Source organism: Myotis lucifugus, unplaced genomic scaffold (genome assembly GCF_000147115.1).
Source record: "Myotis lucifugus unplaced genomic scaffold, Myoluc2.0 scaffold_674, whole genome shotgun sequence".
Taxonomy (NCBI): Eukaryota; Metazoa; Chordata; class Mammalia; order Chiroptera; family Vespertilionidae; genus Myotis; species Myotis lucifugus.
The window spans coordinates 111,041-127,815 of NW_005871722.1; the positions used below are offsets into that span (position 1 = coordinate 111,041).

At 56.3% G+C, this 16,775-nt stretch overlaps 1 protein-coding gene across 1 annotated transcript in view; it reads right to left on the reverse strand.

Moving 5' to 3' along the window:
* ITPR1 (inositol 1,4,5-trisphosphate receptor type 1) overlaps positions 1–14,818 on the reverse strand; it is a gene marked incomplete at its 3' end in the record, with an annotated part of 121,723 nt that extends 106,905 nt beyond the window's left edge. Inside the window, exons 1-2 of the mRNA XM_023746403.1 lie at positions 14,583–14,818; positions 13,725–13,799 (exon numbers count right to left, since the gene is read on the reverse strand). The remainder of the gene's footprint in view (positions 1–13,724; positions 13,800–14,582) is intronic.
* Positions 14,819–16,775: the final 1,957 nt, after the last annotated feature.

Genomic DNA, 16,775 nt, shown 5'->3' on the forward strand with positions numbered 1-16,775 from the left:
GCACTTCACGGAGCGTGAACCTGTGTGCACAGCGCGACACTCTCTCAGACCGAAGACCAGCCTCTGGGGGTGGGGAGACGCCTAAGGTTCACAGGAACGGTGGCCAGGCCCCGTCTGCACACCACGTCGGTCCCCAGGCCACCGGTCCTAACCGGGCATCTCACACCATAAAGGCAGACGGCATCCACGAGGCTGCAGACACTAAAGCCATTACGGCGCCGTCCCCCTTTCCATGCGCGACGGTGAAAGCCGTGTCAAGGCAGGGAGCCGCGTGCCAGGAGCTGGTTGTTGGGAAACCAGCTTGGAGTGAATTCTTGAACCAGAGCAGTCACCCCACACTCGGGCTCCCAGGGACCCTGGGGAGTCCCCGAAGTGCAGTCACAGAGTGCAGGGGGCAGGTGGGGCAGGTGGGGGGGAGTGCAGGGGGCAGGTGTGCACTGGGCAGGGGGAGTGCAGGGGGCAGGTGTGTACTCGGACCGCCCTTGTCCAGGTGCCACTTCTCTCCTTCCGGGCTCGCCCTCCCATGAGCCTTTGTCCCAGCGGAGTCCAGGTGCGACACAGCAGAGGGACCTGCTCCCTGGTCTCCCCTCCCGTCACCTGACCGCAGGGCACCAGGCCCTCGGGAGAGGTGGCCACTCTCGGTGTCCGGAAGGAGGGTGTGGGCCATGAAGGGCTGATGCTTACTGCTTGTCGGCCCCCAAATCCACAGGCCCCACAGCCTGGCCAGCTCCACCCCCTCTTCCAGCGTCACCCGGGCCCTGCGGAGGGAGCCTCTGGAAGGCATGATATTCAGCACTGAGAAGCCCTTCCACGCTGGGGCTAACACGACGGAAGCACAGCTCACTGAACAAGAAGTCTGTTCGCTTCGTTCTAAGCAGCTCAAGTTAAGTTTTGGATTTTTTTTTCTTTTGCTAAAAGCTTCGACTGCGGCAGAAACCTCACTTATAATTTTTCCCATCTATTTCTCCCGCACACACTTAACTAATTGCATTATATTCATTTTTCTAAAAAAAAAAAATCTCGACTTTCGCCTACACACGATTCAGAATTTAAAAGTTAGCAGCTCCTGAAAGAAGACTAAATTAGAAGCCTTTCATTAACCGAGAAGTCGCCTAAGGTACCGCCGTCCTCCCCCCGGGCAGGAACTCAGGGCCTCCCTGGACGCCGAGCCCGCAGAGGGACCTGAGACCCAGGCGCGCGGGTTTTCACTGACGCGCAGGAGCCTTCTGCGTTTCATTACAAAGAAGCCGCCTGGCTGGGCGCTAGAGTCCGACTGTCAGCGATGGGGGCATCGCCACTGCCCTTCCATTAGGCCCTGCCAAGCACTGGTGTCAGGAACCAAGGACTCAGCCACGCTGCCCCCCCACCCCCACCCCCACCGCCACCCCCACCGCTGTGCACTATTCAGACGCTGCTTGTCAATCTCCCATGCATTTCTGCACCCAATTACCTTACCTTTGACCTTTTTTTTTTTTTTTACATTTTTATTGATTTCAGAGGGGAGGGGTAAGAGAGCTCTTTGGGGTCCTCAAGAATTGATAAGCATGGAAAGAGCTCCCGAGACCCAAAATGCTGCTACACACTTTCCTTAAGGTTTGCTTTGGCGCTGGCTGTGTGCGTAGGTCTCACACGGTATAAACATGAGAAACTGGCTAGAACACGACTAAAATGCAAAACGTACAACTGACCGGCCGGGGCTTTCGACAGGGCCCCTCGATGTGAACCCCAAACCCTCCTTTTCAGTCAGCACATTTATTAAGCACCTACTATGTGCGACCCCTCCTCCGGTCAAGGTTCCTGTTCTCAGGGCACCTGTATTCTGGTGACGGCGCACGGACAGTAAACAGACAGAGCGGGCGAGGCGCATCAGATAGCGAGAAATACCACGGGAATGAAAACTCGGTGACGTGATTGGTGACAACCTAACCGGGCTGGTCAGAGAGAACAAGCTGAGACATTCGAGCTGAGACCTGAAAGCCGAGATGGAGGCAGTCATGCAGAAAAGGCGGCGGAAGAGCCTTCGGGGCAAGCGTCTGTGCGTACAGAGGCCCCGGGGCAGGAAGGGGCCGGGAGTCCAGGAAACACAGCCAGCCTGGGCCTGGGCCGGGGCAGGGCCGGAGAGGAGGAAGGGGTCAGAGAGAAGCCGGGGTGAAAGTCTGCCTTTGTCCTCTGTGTGATGGGAAGTTCACAACCTGGACCAAGATGCTTCCTCCTTCTGGGCCTCGGTTTCCCCATCTGCAGAATGGGGACCAGGAGGGCTTACCTCATGAAACTGCGGGAGATGCAATGAGAAAAAGAGAATAAGGGGCTTACTTAGCCCATAGGAAGCGGGACTGTTTGCTGCCACTCTAATCTGCTGTTTTTTCTATAATCCTCACACAAGTATATTTTTTCCACTGCTTTTTAGAGAGAGTGGAAGGGTGGGAGGCGGGGGAGAGAGAAACATTGATGTGAGAGAGACGCATCGCTTGGTTGCCTCCCACACGCACCCCGACCACGGCCGGGGATGGAACCTGCAACCCAGGGACGTGCCCTTGACCAGGAATTGAACCCTGGACCCTTCAGTCCGCAGGCCAACGCTCTCACCACTGATCCACATGGGCCAGGGCTAACGGGCTGTATTTTCTGCTCTCATAAACTGCTGCTACTGAACTTCTCACTGTCCAGGGAGATCAGCCCTAACCAGCAGGTCCGCGCGATCAGCGCACGTGGCCAAGGTCACTCCGGCAGCACGTTCTCTCCACTGTTCCCAGTAAAACCCCAAGCACCACCCGCTGAGGAGGGATGACCGCTCACCCCACACGGCGGCGACCCTCAGTCACCACGTTTGCCCTCTGACCCCAGAGCACCTGGAAGGTCTTTCTGCTGAGAACTGCGGCCGATGGAAAGCCAGCAGCCTCCCTGCTCTTTCCTGGCGTTTCCGCATCACCTCCACCGCCTGGCAAACAGAGGGCCTGTGCCAAAGGCTTCCCGTGCTGCTTTCATCTCTGCTGCTTTAAAAATGGTTTCTAAGCCCGGCCGGCGTGGCTCAGTGATTGAGCGTCAACCTATGAACCAGGAGGTCACGGTTCGATTCCCGGTCAGGGCACATGCCCGGGTGGCGGGTTCCATCCCCAGGAGGGGGCGTGTAGGAGGCAGCCGATCAATGATTCTCTCTCATCATTGATGTTTCTCTCTTTCCCTCTTCCTCTCTGAATCAATAAAAATGTATTTTTTTTTAAATGGTTTTTAGAAGAATCACATCAAAAGGCTTCCTTTAAAGAGAACAGGGCTAGGCACGGAGACTTAAAAGCGCCCGGAGAGCCGAGAGCCGGAGGGAGCCATCCCGGCAGCCTGGCAAGGCCTCGGGGCCACAGCCGTCACCAGTACCAAAGGCACCACTTCGCTTTGAGGCCAGCAGCCCCCCGCGGGCAGCGCCTGGCAGCCACAGGCCTTTCGGAGGGAAAACGCGAGTGTGCCCAGAAAAAGGAAGAGCCGCCGGCCCTGGCCCAGGCTCCCTGCCAGGCCAGGCCACGCCCTCCGCAGCAGCACCAGCCACCCGGCCCGGGGACATATATGGTCATGTGGCTGGAGATGCGGACAGAAAGCCCACTGCCTCCTGCACTGACCCTTCCAGCTGAGGAAGCAGCCCCCCGTGCAGGGCTCGGCTCTGCCCCCCGGCACGCGCACGGTTAACTCTGGAGCTTCCTCTGAGCAGAGACTCGAAGATTTCATCTTTATTTGCAAGGAGGAGCCACAGGGTTCTGAGCAGGACACGGCCGGCCCCCACCGTAACCACGAGCCTCCTTGTCCTCCAGCGGCCAATCAGACCGTCCCCAGAACACAGCGCGTCCCGTCCAGAGATAATTCATTCTCCTGCAACAGCACTTCCTCGGAGCCTAGAAAGTCACATTCTGCTTTCGTTTTCAGCCAGTCAGTCCCTAAGGACCGACCAGCAGCCTCCCGGGTGAGCAGGCCTGGGAGGCAGCTGCGTGCCCTGCAGGGCCGCTCTGGCGTAGCTGCTGCTCGTCAGAGACCCAGGCGATAAACACACGGAAAGGTAAACCCGCTGGCCCTGTCACAGGCGCTAAGTCACCCATCTCTGAAGCAGGCACAGCGTCTGCAGTTACTTCTCAGAGAAGCTGTCGCTCCTGCCTCGATCTCCGTGGCCCCTGCTCCTCCAGGCCGTCAGAAACGTGACGTTGGCGGGGTAGCGATCACTAGTCTTAGCCCAAACCCCTCCTTTTACAGGTAGAAAAGCAAACATAACAAAAACAAACTGAGTGATTCCTCGGAGGCCACACAGCCAATTAGTGGCCAGAGTTAGACCACAGGCCCCCAGAAAGCAAGGCTGATGCCTGGGGCCGGGAGGCAGGCAGGGTGTTTATTAAAAAGTTCAGGTCCGGCCACCTGAGGATGCCCCTCTGCCCTCGGCCTGAACCACAGAAACCAAACAAATACAGTTAGGTCACTGTCCCGGGGCGAGCAGGGCCGCTCGGTGTGGGGGCTCCTGACACTGGGGGCGCATCACTCTTCGCTGTGGGGACACGTCCTGTGTTGCGGGAGGTTCAGCAGCATCCCTGGCCGCTACCCACGCGAGGCCAGGAGCACCCTCTCCCCTCAGTTGTGACAACAGAAAGGTCTCCAGATATGGCACAGTGTCCCCCTGGAGGGCGATCCCCCCCCCCCCGAGAACCACTGTTCTGGGACGTAGGTTTGCTCTGTTTTCATCTCCAAGACCTCGGTGAGCCTTCGTTATTCTGCAGCTCACTGGCCCTGGCCCACGGCAGCATTCTCACACCTTCTCCCCAGAGGAGCGGACAGATGCACAGGGGTCCCACCTCTGCCTGCACCCAAGAGGCCGGCCCCCACTCAGGGGCCCCCACCCTGCGGTCAGGCCCGGCCACACATTTACAACCTGAAAGCACCTTGTTTCACTACCTAATTCTCCCCTCCCTGCTCCCTGCCCCCTGGTTAACAACCCACCCAGTGCCCACTGGAGAGCAACATCTCCAAAGCCATCCAAGGGGCTGGTCCACACATTTCTACACAGGCCTCACCTGGCTCTCCACGGGCCCACGTGGCTCTTCACGGGCCTCACCTGGCTCTCCACAGGCCCACGTGGCTCTCCACGGGCCCATCTGGCTCTCCACAGGCCCACGTGGCTCTCCACGGGCCCACCTGGCTCTCCACGGGCCCACGTGGCTCTCCACGGGCCTCACCTGGCTCTCCACGGGCCCACGTGGCTCTCCACGGGCCTCACCTGGCTCTCCATGGGCCCACGTGGCTCTCTATGGGCCCACCTGGCTCTCCACGGGCCCACCTGGCTCTCCACAGCAGAAGGGGTTTTTCAAAGCAATACTCCAGTCCAGTAAATATTTAATCATTAGGGGAATGACGCAAAAGAGTAGAGTCTTCGGAGGAGCAGCCTACAGCCTTCAAAGGCAGACGAAACATGTGGGTAAATGACTTCCGTCGACAAATACTTGGTGCGCGCTTGCAATGCGCCAGGCACGCTTGTGGGTTAAACATGAAAAGGCCCACGAGGAAAATAGATATGAAGTGCCACAAAGTTGCCAACGACAAAAGATGTTCAAGTACCAGGAGAGGCTGCCCAGAAGAGCAAGCCCTGGGCTGGGGCTGGAAGGACGTGGCAAGGCGGGCGGCGCGGGGTGGGGAAGAGCCCAGCAGGCGGACAGGACGGGAAAGGCAGGGAGGCGGAACGCGGTGCGCGCCCACCAAGGCCCAGAGAGGAACGTCCGAAGTCTACGTGTGGTATCAGCTTTTTCTGCTCAGAAACATGTGCCCGGGATGCTTCTGAGCTGTTTTTGCAAAACAAAATCGCTTCCCAGATAAAGCGCCTCCTGAAATGCAAATAATCGCCGAGAAACTTGGAGACGAGGGGTATTTTTTCTCACGTTCGCCACTTTCTGATGAGGAACGTCACGGTCCGCAGGTTCTGCTGACTCGACGGGTCATTAAACATTCGCAAACATAACTTCCTCCAAGTGTCCAGCAGCAGGTTTATCGCTGTGACTTCGCAACCCACGGAGTTTTCACAGGGAGCTTTTGGCCTCCTTCTACCTCTATCTGAACAGCCAATGAAAAGGTCCCCACACGTGAGCAAGTCACAGAGTCCTGCCAGAACCCCCACCCCCACCCCCAGGAGGGTGACTGAATCTGAGAGCGATGCCAGGGGAAGTACAAAGGTCAGTTTTCACAGGTGAGAGCCCGCCACAAAAACACAAGGTAACCATAGAAACAAGAGAGCGGTGAAAAGGCCCAGGGCGAGCACCTGCCCGCAGGTCTTCTCGTACTCCCACAGGTGCAGGAGTCCCCCGGGACCTTCCTAAACACGCAGGCTCTGACGCAGCGGGAGCCCAAGATGCTGGTCTGGTGACCACAGGAGTCAGAGATGTAGGACGCTGTTTCTTGGGACTGCAACCCACAGTCAGAAACTTACAACCCAGTGCTCTGTGCGTGTGTGTGTCTGTGTGTGTATGTGTCTGTGTGCTTATGTGTGTGTCTGTGTGTGCGCGCGCTAGACACAGAGAGAATGAATGAGGACGTTTGTTGCAATGGACACAGTTCTTTTTTAAGTAGCCAAGCAATATCCTTGGGTGTTTTGTATTCTACTCTACTTCATTTTTAAAAAATTCCACTGACCAAGGGCCACGTAACCGTTGCCACCACCTCCTCCAGGGTGCCACGCAGTGTGAAAACCCTGGATGGAGAACAAGGGCGACTTCCTGCCGACCTGGGAGCACTCGGCGCCTTAGCTAAGACGGAGACCAAGTGGAAGAGTAGAGCACGTGGCTCAGGATTCCTGTTTAAAGGCGAGGATGTGTCGATTGCCTCTTGGGAAAGCTTTCATTTAAAATGTACAGGTTGTGCCCGGCCAGTGTGGCTCAGCTGGAGCATGACGTCACCTATGACCCAGAAAGTCACGGTTCGATTCCCAGTCAGGGCACATGCCCAGCTCCATCCCCAGTAGGGGGTGTGCAGGAGGCAGTAGATCCATGATTCTCTCTCATCATTGATGTCTCTCTCTCTCTCTCTCTCTCTCACCCTTCCTCTCTGAAATCAATAAAAATATGTATATATTTTTTTAAAAGACAGCAAGCATTTGTAATGTATTGACCTTATTTGAATCCTAATTCACACTGTGAAATATGTATTATACATTATATGTATTTTTAAATATATAGATCAAGGAAGTGAAAAGATAGACTCAACTTCTTTCCAACTGCAGTTGTGCGTGTTCTTGAGGTGGGTCATAGCACTGTGATTGTGTTTTTAGAAAAGAATCCCGATGCTACAGAGACCGCCTAGCGCACAGATGAACTAGTATGTCTGGGACTTGCTTCCAAGTCACCCAAGACGAGAGGAGAGTTGAGAACGCAGATGAGACAAGACCGGTCATGAACGAACCGTGGAGGGCAGTGATGAGTAATGAGGGCTTCGCCATATACACCGGGATCTCTATGTTACAGACGTTCCAAATGTTCTACAGCAAAGTTTTTTTTTAACTTTTAAAAAATGTTTTTATAGATTTTAGAGACAGAGAGGAAGGGAGAGGTAGAGAGAGAAAGAGAAACATTGATGAGCAAGAACCAGATTGGTTGCCTCATGCACGTCCCCTCCTGGGGGCCCAAGCCCGACACCCGAGCACGTGCCCTGACTGGGAATGGAACCTACGGCCTCAAGGTGCCTGGGACGATGCTCAACCGACGGAGCCACGCCGGCCGGACATAAAGTTTTTCTTTTAAGTGCAAACAGAAAAGTACACCTGGCCCTACCTACCTTAAAGCATTAGGTTACTTTGAAGAACAAGTGAGGAATTCTATATTCAAAGGAATGGTCACTGGGCTTTATCCCTGTCATGAGATAGCTAACACCTGATAGTGCTTTATCTTCCATTTCGTTTTCTTAAAAAAACAACAACAGTAGAGACTGAATGAGGAAGCCGGGTCCTGTGACGGGGAGGGCACCTGAACGACACACTTATCTGGCCCCGTGCCTGTCATCCCTCAAATGAGGTCCCAGCAAAGGCAGAGCCACCTCCGGAAAAGCGAAGACGCAGACGTTCGAGATTCAGAGCAAAGGGCCAGGGACCCTCAGGAAGCACGGCAGGCGCCCCTTTTCGCGAAGTAGAAACACGCACAGCTCTCACGTGTACACGCGGGGAGAGGGGCGGACCCTCCTCTCGGACCACGGGGCTGGGAGGGGGGGGGGACCGGTTTGGTTGTTTCCTAAGGTTTCCCTACAACTGAATATGTGCGTTTTACGCAATAAGTAACAAAGCGCGTGTTTGTTCTAAGCGTGTACATGTGAAAGGGGCAGAAAGAACCACGTATCTTGATCGAGTCCCTGAAGGGTGATGCTAGCTGGGGCTGGGGTCCTCCTTGTGTAGCTCCTCAAGGTAAGGAGAGACGGACGGACTGCAGGGCGCAGAAGGCTGCCTTGAAGATAAACCCACAGGAATAGCACTCGGTCCTTAGAATGTGTTATCCAAACCCCCGCAGGTTCACCTGTTCATCAAGGAGGACTCCTTCCCAACTGCAGTGAACGACAGTGTCAGGCAGGTCAGGCATTTGAGCGGACGGTCTAGAAATCTGGGTCCCCCCATCAGGTTCCAGCCTGGCATGTGACCTTGACATCCTCACCAGTCTCTTCAGAGAGGACAGCACGGTGCGGTGATGCTGGGGCCCACACTGAGAACTCTGCGGGCGTTTAGAAATCCTGGGGAAGTCAATCCCTGCTCACCTGCAGACCCCTGAAGGCTCTGACCTCGACTCTCTCTCCCGTCTGCATGCCTCACCCTCACCCTCAGCTGCAGCCACCCTGGCCTCCTGGACCTCCCCCTGGGGTCATATCTGCTCCACCCCAGGGGCTTTGCATGTGCTGCTCCAGCCCTTTGGAACATCCTTTTGCCCAGATATCTACATGGCTAAGCGCTCACTCCTTCAGCTCTCTGCTCCAATGCACACATTAGAGCCCTTCCCTGCCCAGCTGGTGTGGCTCAGTGGTTGAGTGTCGACCCATGAACCAGAAGGTCACAGTCAGAGCACATGCTGGGGTTTCGGGCTCAATCACAATGTGGGGCGTGCAGGAGGCAGCCAGTCAATGATTCTCTCTCATCACTGATGTTTCTATCTCTCCCTTCCTCTCTGAAATCAATAAAAACATTAAAATACATTTTTTTAAAGAACCCCTCCCTGGTTCCTGATCCCCACCTGAGGACTCCTTTATCCCCTTCCCTGTGTTTGCTGCTGTTATTGTCGTTACCTGTTGGTAGGTTTTTCAGTGGCAGCACACACACCCACAACATAAAATGCACCCTCGTCACCATTGCCAAGCATGCAGTTCAGTAGCATTGAGTCCATGTGTGTTGTCCAACCATCCCTCACACCACCCATCTCCGGAATGTCTCCCTCTCCCCAAAGTGAAACTCTACCCACTGAGCACCCCCACCACCACCCACTACTTTACTTTGTCTCTATGGATTCCACTGCTCTAGGGACCCCACTGAAATTAGACAATACTTGTCCTTTTGGGCCTGGCTGATTTCACTCAGCACAATGGCCTCACGATTCACCCGCACGGCAGCATGTGTGGGAATGTCCTTCCTCATTAAGGCTGAATAGTATTCCATGGTACCTACAAGCCGACAGTCCACAGTATCTACAGGCCGACAGTCCACAGTATCTACAGGCCGACAGTCCACAGTATCTACAGGCCAATAGTCCACAGTATCTACAGGCCAATAGTCCACAGTATCTACAGGCCAATAGTCCACGGTACCTACAGGCCCATAGTCCACGGTACCTACAGGCCACATTTTGCTTATCCCTTCACCTGCCAGTGGGCACTTGGGCTGCTTCCGCGTCTTGGCTATTGTGAATCATGACCGCTGCTCTGACAATGAGTGCATAAGTATCCGCTCAAGTCGCCACGAGTGGAATTGCTGGACCCCTTGGTCTCTGTTTAATGTTTTTTGTTTGTTTTTTTAAACATATTTTATTGATTTTTTACAGAGAGGAAGGGAGAGAGATAGAGAGCTAGAAACATCGATGAGAGAGAAACATCGATCAGCTGCCTCCTGCACACTCCCCACTGGGGATGCGCCTGCAACCAAGGTACATGCCCTTGACCAGAATCGAACCTGGGACCCTTCCGTCCGCAGGCCGACACTCTATCCACTGAGCCAAACCCATTACAGCTGTTTAATGTTCTGAGGGGCCCCCACCTTGTTTCCCACAGCGGCCGCATCGCTCTCCGTGCCACCAACAGTGCACGGGGTTCCGACTGCTCCACGTCCTCGCCTGCACGTGCCTTCCCTTCCCCCTTGCTCTGCCTCGTCTCCACAGCACTTACACCTGTTACACCATAGCACTTGCTCATCTGTGCTGGATGCCTCCCCCCACCCAGGTATTCTGGGAGCGGGCCTCGCATGGCTGGGTCCCCAGCACTTAGGACACACCCTGGCGCAGAGAAAACGCTCAATGGAGTAAACACCTGGACTGTACCCCTTTAACAGGTAGTGGACTTTCTTGAATAGATTTGTCACACCAAGTGCCTCAACTCTGTCCAGCTCAGGCAAGAACCCGGACACCCTGGCTGCCTCTGCGATGCAGCTCAGTAGGTCAGGCGCTCCGTGTTTTTTCCCAGCTCATCCGCGTTAACCTCGGAACCACAGACGCTCTGACAATTGGCAGGAAGAAGCGAAACCGCCTCTGTCCCGTCTCTGACTTCAAGCCTTCCTTGACTTCGCCCAAAGAGCCAACTGAACACAGCAGAAGTGAACGAAAGCGTCGCAGGCACTTCCAGGGACCGAAGAGCCTGCGTTGCATGTGTTTTATGTTAAAAGATCAAACCAACAGCAAACAAGATGGGACACTGGCTTTGTGCAGACTCCTTAATGAGAGGGGCCCGGGGCAGCCTGACCTAGAAACCAACTCCAGGCCGACTTTTATTCTCTGTGTGTGGTTTGCTTTCCTGTTGTTCCTATTAGGTGTTTGTTGTTTCACATTGGTTTGCTTTTTTGTTGTTGTTAATCCTCACCCGAGGATGTTTTTCAAATGGATTTTTTTTTTTTTTTTAGAGAGAGTGGAAGGGAGGGAGGGGGAGAGACAGAGAGAGAAACATTGATGTGAGAGAGACACATTGATTGGTTGCCTCCTGCATGCACCCTCGGCCGACTGGGGCTGGGGGTCGAGCCTGCAACTGAGGCACGTGCCCTAGACTGGTATCGAACCTAAGACCCTTCGGTCGGAGGGCTGACACTCTACCTACTGAGCCAAACCGGCCAGGGCCACATTGGTTTGCTTTTGAAGAGCTGCTCGTAAGGAAACCAGACCGCTTCTATGAGATCATTATAAATGATCAAAAAAGCCATTACACTTTTTTCTCTGGAAGTCGGCTGGTTATGTACTGGGTTAAGTCACTGGATTAGAAGTTTCTTTCCTCTCTGTCTCGCTTTCATTCCCTGGTCTCCCTCCATTGACAATATTTTGAGGAAAAGGCAACAGATGTGCCTCGAGTTCACCTACTTCTCTCAGCAGCCAAACCCAGCCCCAGTCCCGACAGAGGCGACGCCAGGTCCCTGCAGAGGGACCACTCTGCTGAACCGGGGAGCACCCTGTCGGCTCCAGCAACGTCCCCGGGGCTCCGAGCGAGGCCAGGAGCAGTTCATTCAGGGCGTGACGCACTCTCCCAGCCCGCCAGCCAGTCCTGATCGGGGATTCTGTTCTGATGTGAATTATTCACGGAGCAGGCGGTGCTTTCCACACACGCACAGAAGGAAGGAAGAAAAAAGGGTTCTGCCCAACCGGCCACCAAGCAGACTGCAAGGAATATGAAAAGGTTTTGTCCCGGCTGGCGTGGCTCCGTGGCTGAGTGTCAACCTATGAACCAGGAGGTCACGGTTCGATTCCCGGTCAGGGCACATGCCCAGGTTGCGGGCTCGATCCCCAGCGTGGGGTGCGCACATCTCTCTCATCATTGATGTTTCTATCTGTCTCTCTACCTCCCGTCTGAAATCAATAAAAAAATATATATTTAAACAAAAAAAGGTTTCCTATTCAGATGGGGACATGCCCGACTCCTTTCACCAGCTCAGAGGCCTGGATGGAGACGATCAAGGTGGAGCTCAGGCAGGAGATGACCCTGAGGCTGGACTCAGACAACGTTCCCCATGGTCTGGTTTTTTTCCTCTCATTCAGGCTTTCAGCACTCAGCTTTCCAAACACACCCTCCTCCAAAACCCACCCTCTGCCCTCCCCACACCTGGGGCCACGCCATCTCCTTCCTACATCAGGGGACACAGTGCTCACTCCCCCTGGGTGGGACATAAGCAAGACTTATTTCAGCCACAGCAATACGTTTATCAAGTTTCCGAGCTTCTCCCTCCCCGCCCCCGACTGAGGTGCACGTGTGGGCACAGGACAGCCCCAGCCTGGTTATGGTTATACCTGGCTCCCACCTGTGTGAGCACGTGAGTCCACTCTCTGCACCTCAGTTTCTTCACCTGTACCTGACCGCCCGGGTTTCTGGGCCAGCCGGTCCTGGACCAGGCTTACATGTACTTCATGTGTCGGCATTAAGGTAGCAGCCAGCTGGAGAAGACCTGGGCCGGTTTCGCAGGTCTGCAGCGCACTCGGCGGAGGCGCGCTGAACCAGGCCGGGCCGCTGGCGTGCCCACACAGCGGCCAGTCCCTGGAGCTCCCCGAGGGAACTGGCCCTCACACATCCGAATGCTCCAAGCCACCCGCGCCCCGAGGATCTTATCAGCAGGAAACAAGAGCCCTGGACGACCATAATGAAGTGTCTGGCTTTTCTTTTCTAATTAGAAAAGCCCCAAGATTGTAGCCCAGGGAACAGCTAAATATTTAGAATGTTCAAGAAGTTACGAAGTCCCAGCACCCGCCCCTTACCCTGTTGTTCACCCCGCTCCTGACCATTTCAGAAGGAAAACTTGTGATGGCTGGATCTGCAGCAATGGGACCCGTAAAAACCTCTTTCTTAAAGTGCAGTCTGGCCATTTTGGGGGGGAGGGGGATATACGAGCTGCTCGTTTACAGATAAATGCGGCCCTCAGCTCCTATCCCACAAGGCACCTCACAGCGGGGACCCCCAGATCCTTGACCTGCAGAGAGGGGGTTCGCGTCCAGGGCTGGATGCCCCCACCTTCTGCTTCAAGAACTAACTTCCCTTTTTAAAGTTCTACCTCTTTCCATTTGGCGGCCGCCACTTTCATTTCTTGCAGTCCAACCTACCCTGAGGAAACACACGTTCACGGTAAGAAAAAAAGAAAGTGACTATTTTTGAACGAGAGAAGCCGTTCATTTTTGCTTCCACGTCTTGGCAGCCGAAGGGCACTGCATCCCTCACGATTTAAGTCATCATCACGCTGCCTGGCGAGTTCCATTCCCAGTCCCCCAACGGACGGACGGACGCCCCTTCTATGGCCCTCCGGGGATGGCCTTTGCCCTCCTCTCCTGAGCCTGCAGGCTGCTTCCATTCTGAGCCACCGCCAACAGCTGGGGCAGACTGGCCCCTGCGTCTCACCTGCTCCCCGGAGCCCTCCCCAGTGGCCAGGTCACGTTTCGGAGACTGAGCCCCCATGGAGTTGGCTTTTCCTTCCCCTCCCCATCTCCATGGCCCCTTAGAGAGGAGTAAAACAGGCTGCAGCTGCGGCTGAGAACTCATTATTGCCCGCAGCTTTCGCCGGCTTCCACACTCACCTGGCCCCGGCCAGGCACTCCGCTGCCAGAACGTGTCCCGCCAGGGGTGCGAGTCCTGCGCGCAGCAGTCAGCTCCTGGAGATTGAGAAGGAAGACGGTGTGTGAGACCACAACGCTGGGTCCCTAAGGGAAACGCTCCAAATCCCCACCTTCCACCTTCTTTAACCTCCTTCCTGGAGAGACACCCCCTGCCCCCCAGTTGACAGGCAGGTGTGTGGGATCACGTGGGCGAAGAGTCCGGGGAACCTGGGTACTCACTTCCAGTGTGCGACCCACAAGCCAGGCTGGGCACCACCAAGTTGGCCCTCGCGGGGCTGGGACTAAGGGAAGTGTTTGGCGGCTCTCGTTTCCCGTGGGGAGGCCGAGGGTCAGAAACCCGCATCCCCACCGGCTCCGTCCACACTTCATCCCTCCTGGCTCCCCGTTTTATAACCCCCCCCACACACACACACACACACAAGCACGACTCTCCCAACTGTGCGGCTCGAGCGAGGGTTACGTTTTGAGAAAGATGGTTTCCTTGAGCGGACTCACATATGACACCCCCACAACCACCACCCGCCCCCCCAAAAAAACAACCTATTTCCTGCAGCTGCTGCAACAGTTTCCAACTCAGGGGAATGCCATTCCAGCCCAGACCGGGTCGCCCTCAAAGCGAGTCACTGGCGTCAAAATGTTTTTAACCGCAAATGAACCCACTCCCCACCCCCCAGAAAAAAAGGCCCGCAGTAAAAGAACCCACAAATGCCTGCAAGTGCTTGCAAATCCACCAAGAACTCCCAGAGAGCGGCGCAAAAACTTGTGCCGTCCTGGGGACAGTCCAACTCCCCGCGCCCCGGGCCCGGCCCCAGCCGCTACCTTGCTGCCCGGGGAGCCACGGCGGTTTCGGGGCGCAGGGTGAGGAGCGGGGTCAGAAGCCGCCGGGTAATCCCATGCTGCGAAGCGGGAGCTCGTTCCGTTAGGATGGAAGCGGAACACCCACACCTCCTCTCGGCGTGGCTTTCTCTCTCCACCCTCTCTGCCTCCTCCTCCTCCACCTCCTCCTCCTCCTCTCCTCCCACCCGGCGAGCCCGAGGAAGCGCCTCAGCAGCACAGCCACATGGTTACTGCACTTTGAAGTGGCTCCCCAGAGCCTTATATAGACCCGGAGGCTCCCTGGGCAATGTAGTCCGAGGCCGGGGTCGCGGAGGCCCTGGGGCGACGGGACGGACTACAAGTCCCAGAATCCCCGGCGCCGCGGGAGGAGCTCTAAATAGATGCGCGGGCGGGGCGGGGCGTCCTGTGGGGTGTCCAGGGTCCGCACTTGGGTCCTCGCCCGGAGCTGGCCGGGTTGGGAGCCCGCCACCCAAAGCCGCCCCTGGAGGGCGCCCCCACCCTTTGGGGACCCTCCTCCGGCTGGCCTCCGACCCGGGCTTCCAGGTACCGCTGGGAGCGGGGGACGGGAGCAGCTCGGGTTTCTGCTTTGGGAAGTTTTTGCCGCCTCGAACCCTCCCTCCCCCGCGCCGGGCGTGCGAGCCAAGAATGTCAGAAATCCAGGGCATAGAAACGCCAGTGTTTGCGGTCAGGGATTAACGGCGCGAGGTTGTCTTTATTTAATCAGCTCGGATTTGCACAGAAAACGAAGTCTGAGAGCGACGGTACCCGCAAAAGGGGGTGGGGGGGGGAGGGCACGGGCTAGCGACTCGAGGGCACTTTCGTGAACCGAACTGCGGGCGCCTTCTCGCCCCGCGGAGGTGGGACTCTCCCTCCCGGGCACACATCGGGGAGCTGTGTTGTCACTTCCCAGCGCTGAGGTCGGTGGGGGTGGGGGGGAGATTGGGGTGCACAAAACAAATGCAGACCGCGACCTCGGCCTGACCCTGCTTCCAGCAGCCCCTGTGCCCCCGGGAGCTGTAAATGCTTAAATAAGTAAACCGCAAACCATAAAAAAAAAAAAAAAAAAACACAAAAAAACAGGGCTTCGGAGGGAGCGCGGCCACAGCGGTGCGCGGCCAGGCGGGGCGCCCTCGCGCGGTTCCGCAGGGCGCCCGGGACCAGTGGGTTTCAGCCCTTTGCCAAGAAGGGCCTGGGCTCGGGCTTCGGGAAGGAGGGCAAGGGCTACGCTCCGAGGAATCAGCCGGCTGCCCCCCCCCCTTCCTCAGACGGCGTGCATTCATTCCACAAACGTTTCCTGACTGTCTGCTGGGTGCCAGGCGCTGTGCCAGGCGCTGGGGCGTGATGGTGAGCCCAGACCCATCCCAGCGTCGCCGGCCGGCCCTGCCTGCGCCACGTGGATCTGCCCTGACAACCACAGTCGTCACCATAGTCGGGGAGACCGATGTTCCTGAGCCCGGACCTTATGCACGTTCGTGCGTCAGAGTCACTGAGTTTTTGCAACCTTTAGGCACAGTCTTCATCCCTGTTGGATGCCGCACAGCCGCGGGCTCAGGGAAACCAGGTGACTTCCCAGGGTGACGCGCTAAGTAGCGCAGCCTGGATTCCGCTCCCGCCTCTGATACACGAGGTCCTGGTCTTCGGGGAAATCCCGGCGCTTTTAGGAGCCGCCTCGGAGCCCTTGGGCGACTCATTCTCATCTCCTTGCCCCAGTTTTGCCATCGGAGGAGAAAACCGTGTGAATGGCCTGCTTCCCACCAGCAGTGCTGGGTGGACAGTCCACAGTCTTGTAAACTTCAGGAATAAATTAGGGAGCACACTATTCCCGACAGAATGCCAAGGTTAATCCTAACAGCTGCCTGTACTGGGAGGAGCTCTAAATAGATGCGCCAGAACGTGTCCCGCCAGGGGTGCGAGTCCTGTGCGCAGCAGTCAGCTCCTGGGGATTGAGAAGGAAGACGGCCTGTGAGACCACAACGCTGGGTCCCTAAGGGAAACGCTCCAAATCCCCACCTTCCACCTTCTTTAACCTCCTTCGTCTCACCTGCTCCCGGGAGGAATCAGTTTTTGCTTATGGGAAACTACAGAGAGATTAAGCAACTTCCCCCCAAGTCATACAGGGGCTGGGCTCTCAGAGTCCCGAACCCGGGTAACGAAGCTGGAAGGTGAAGATCTGGA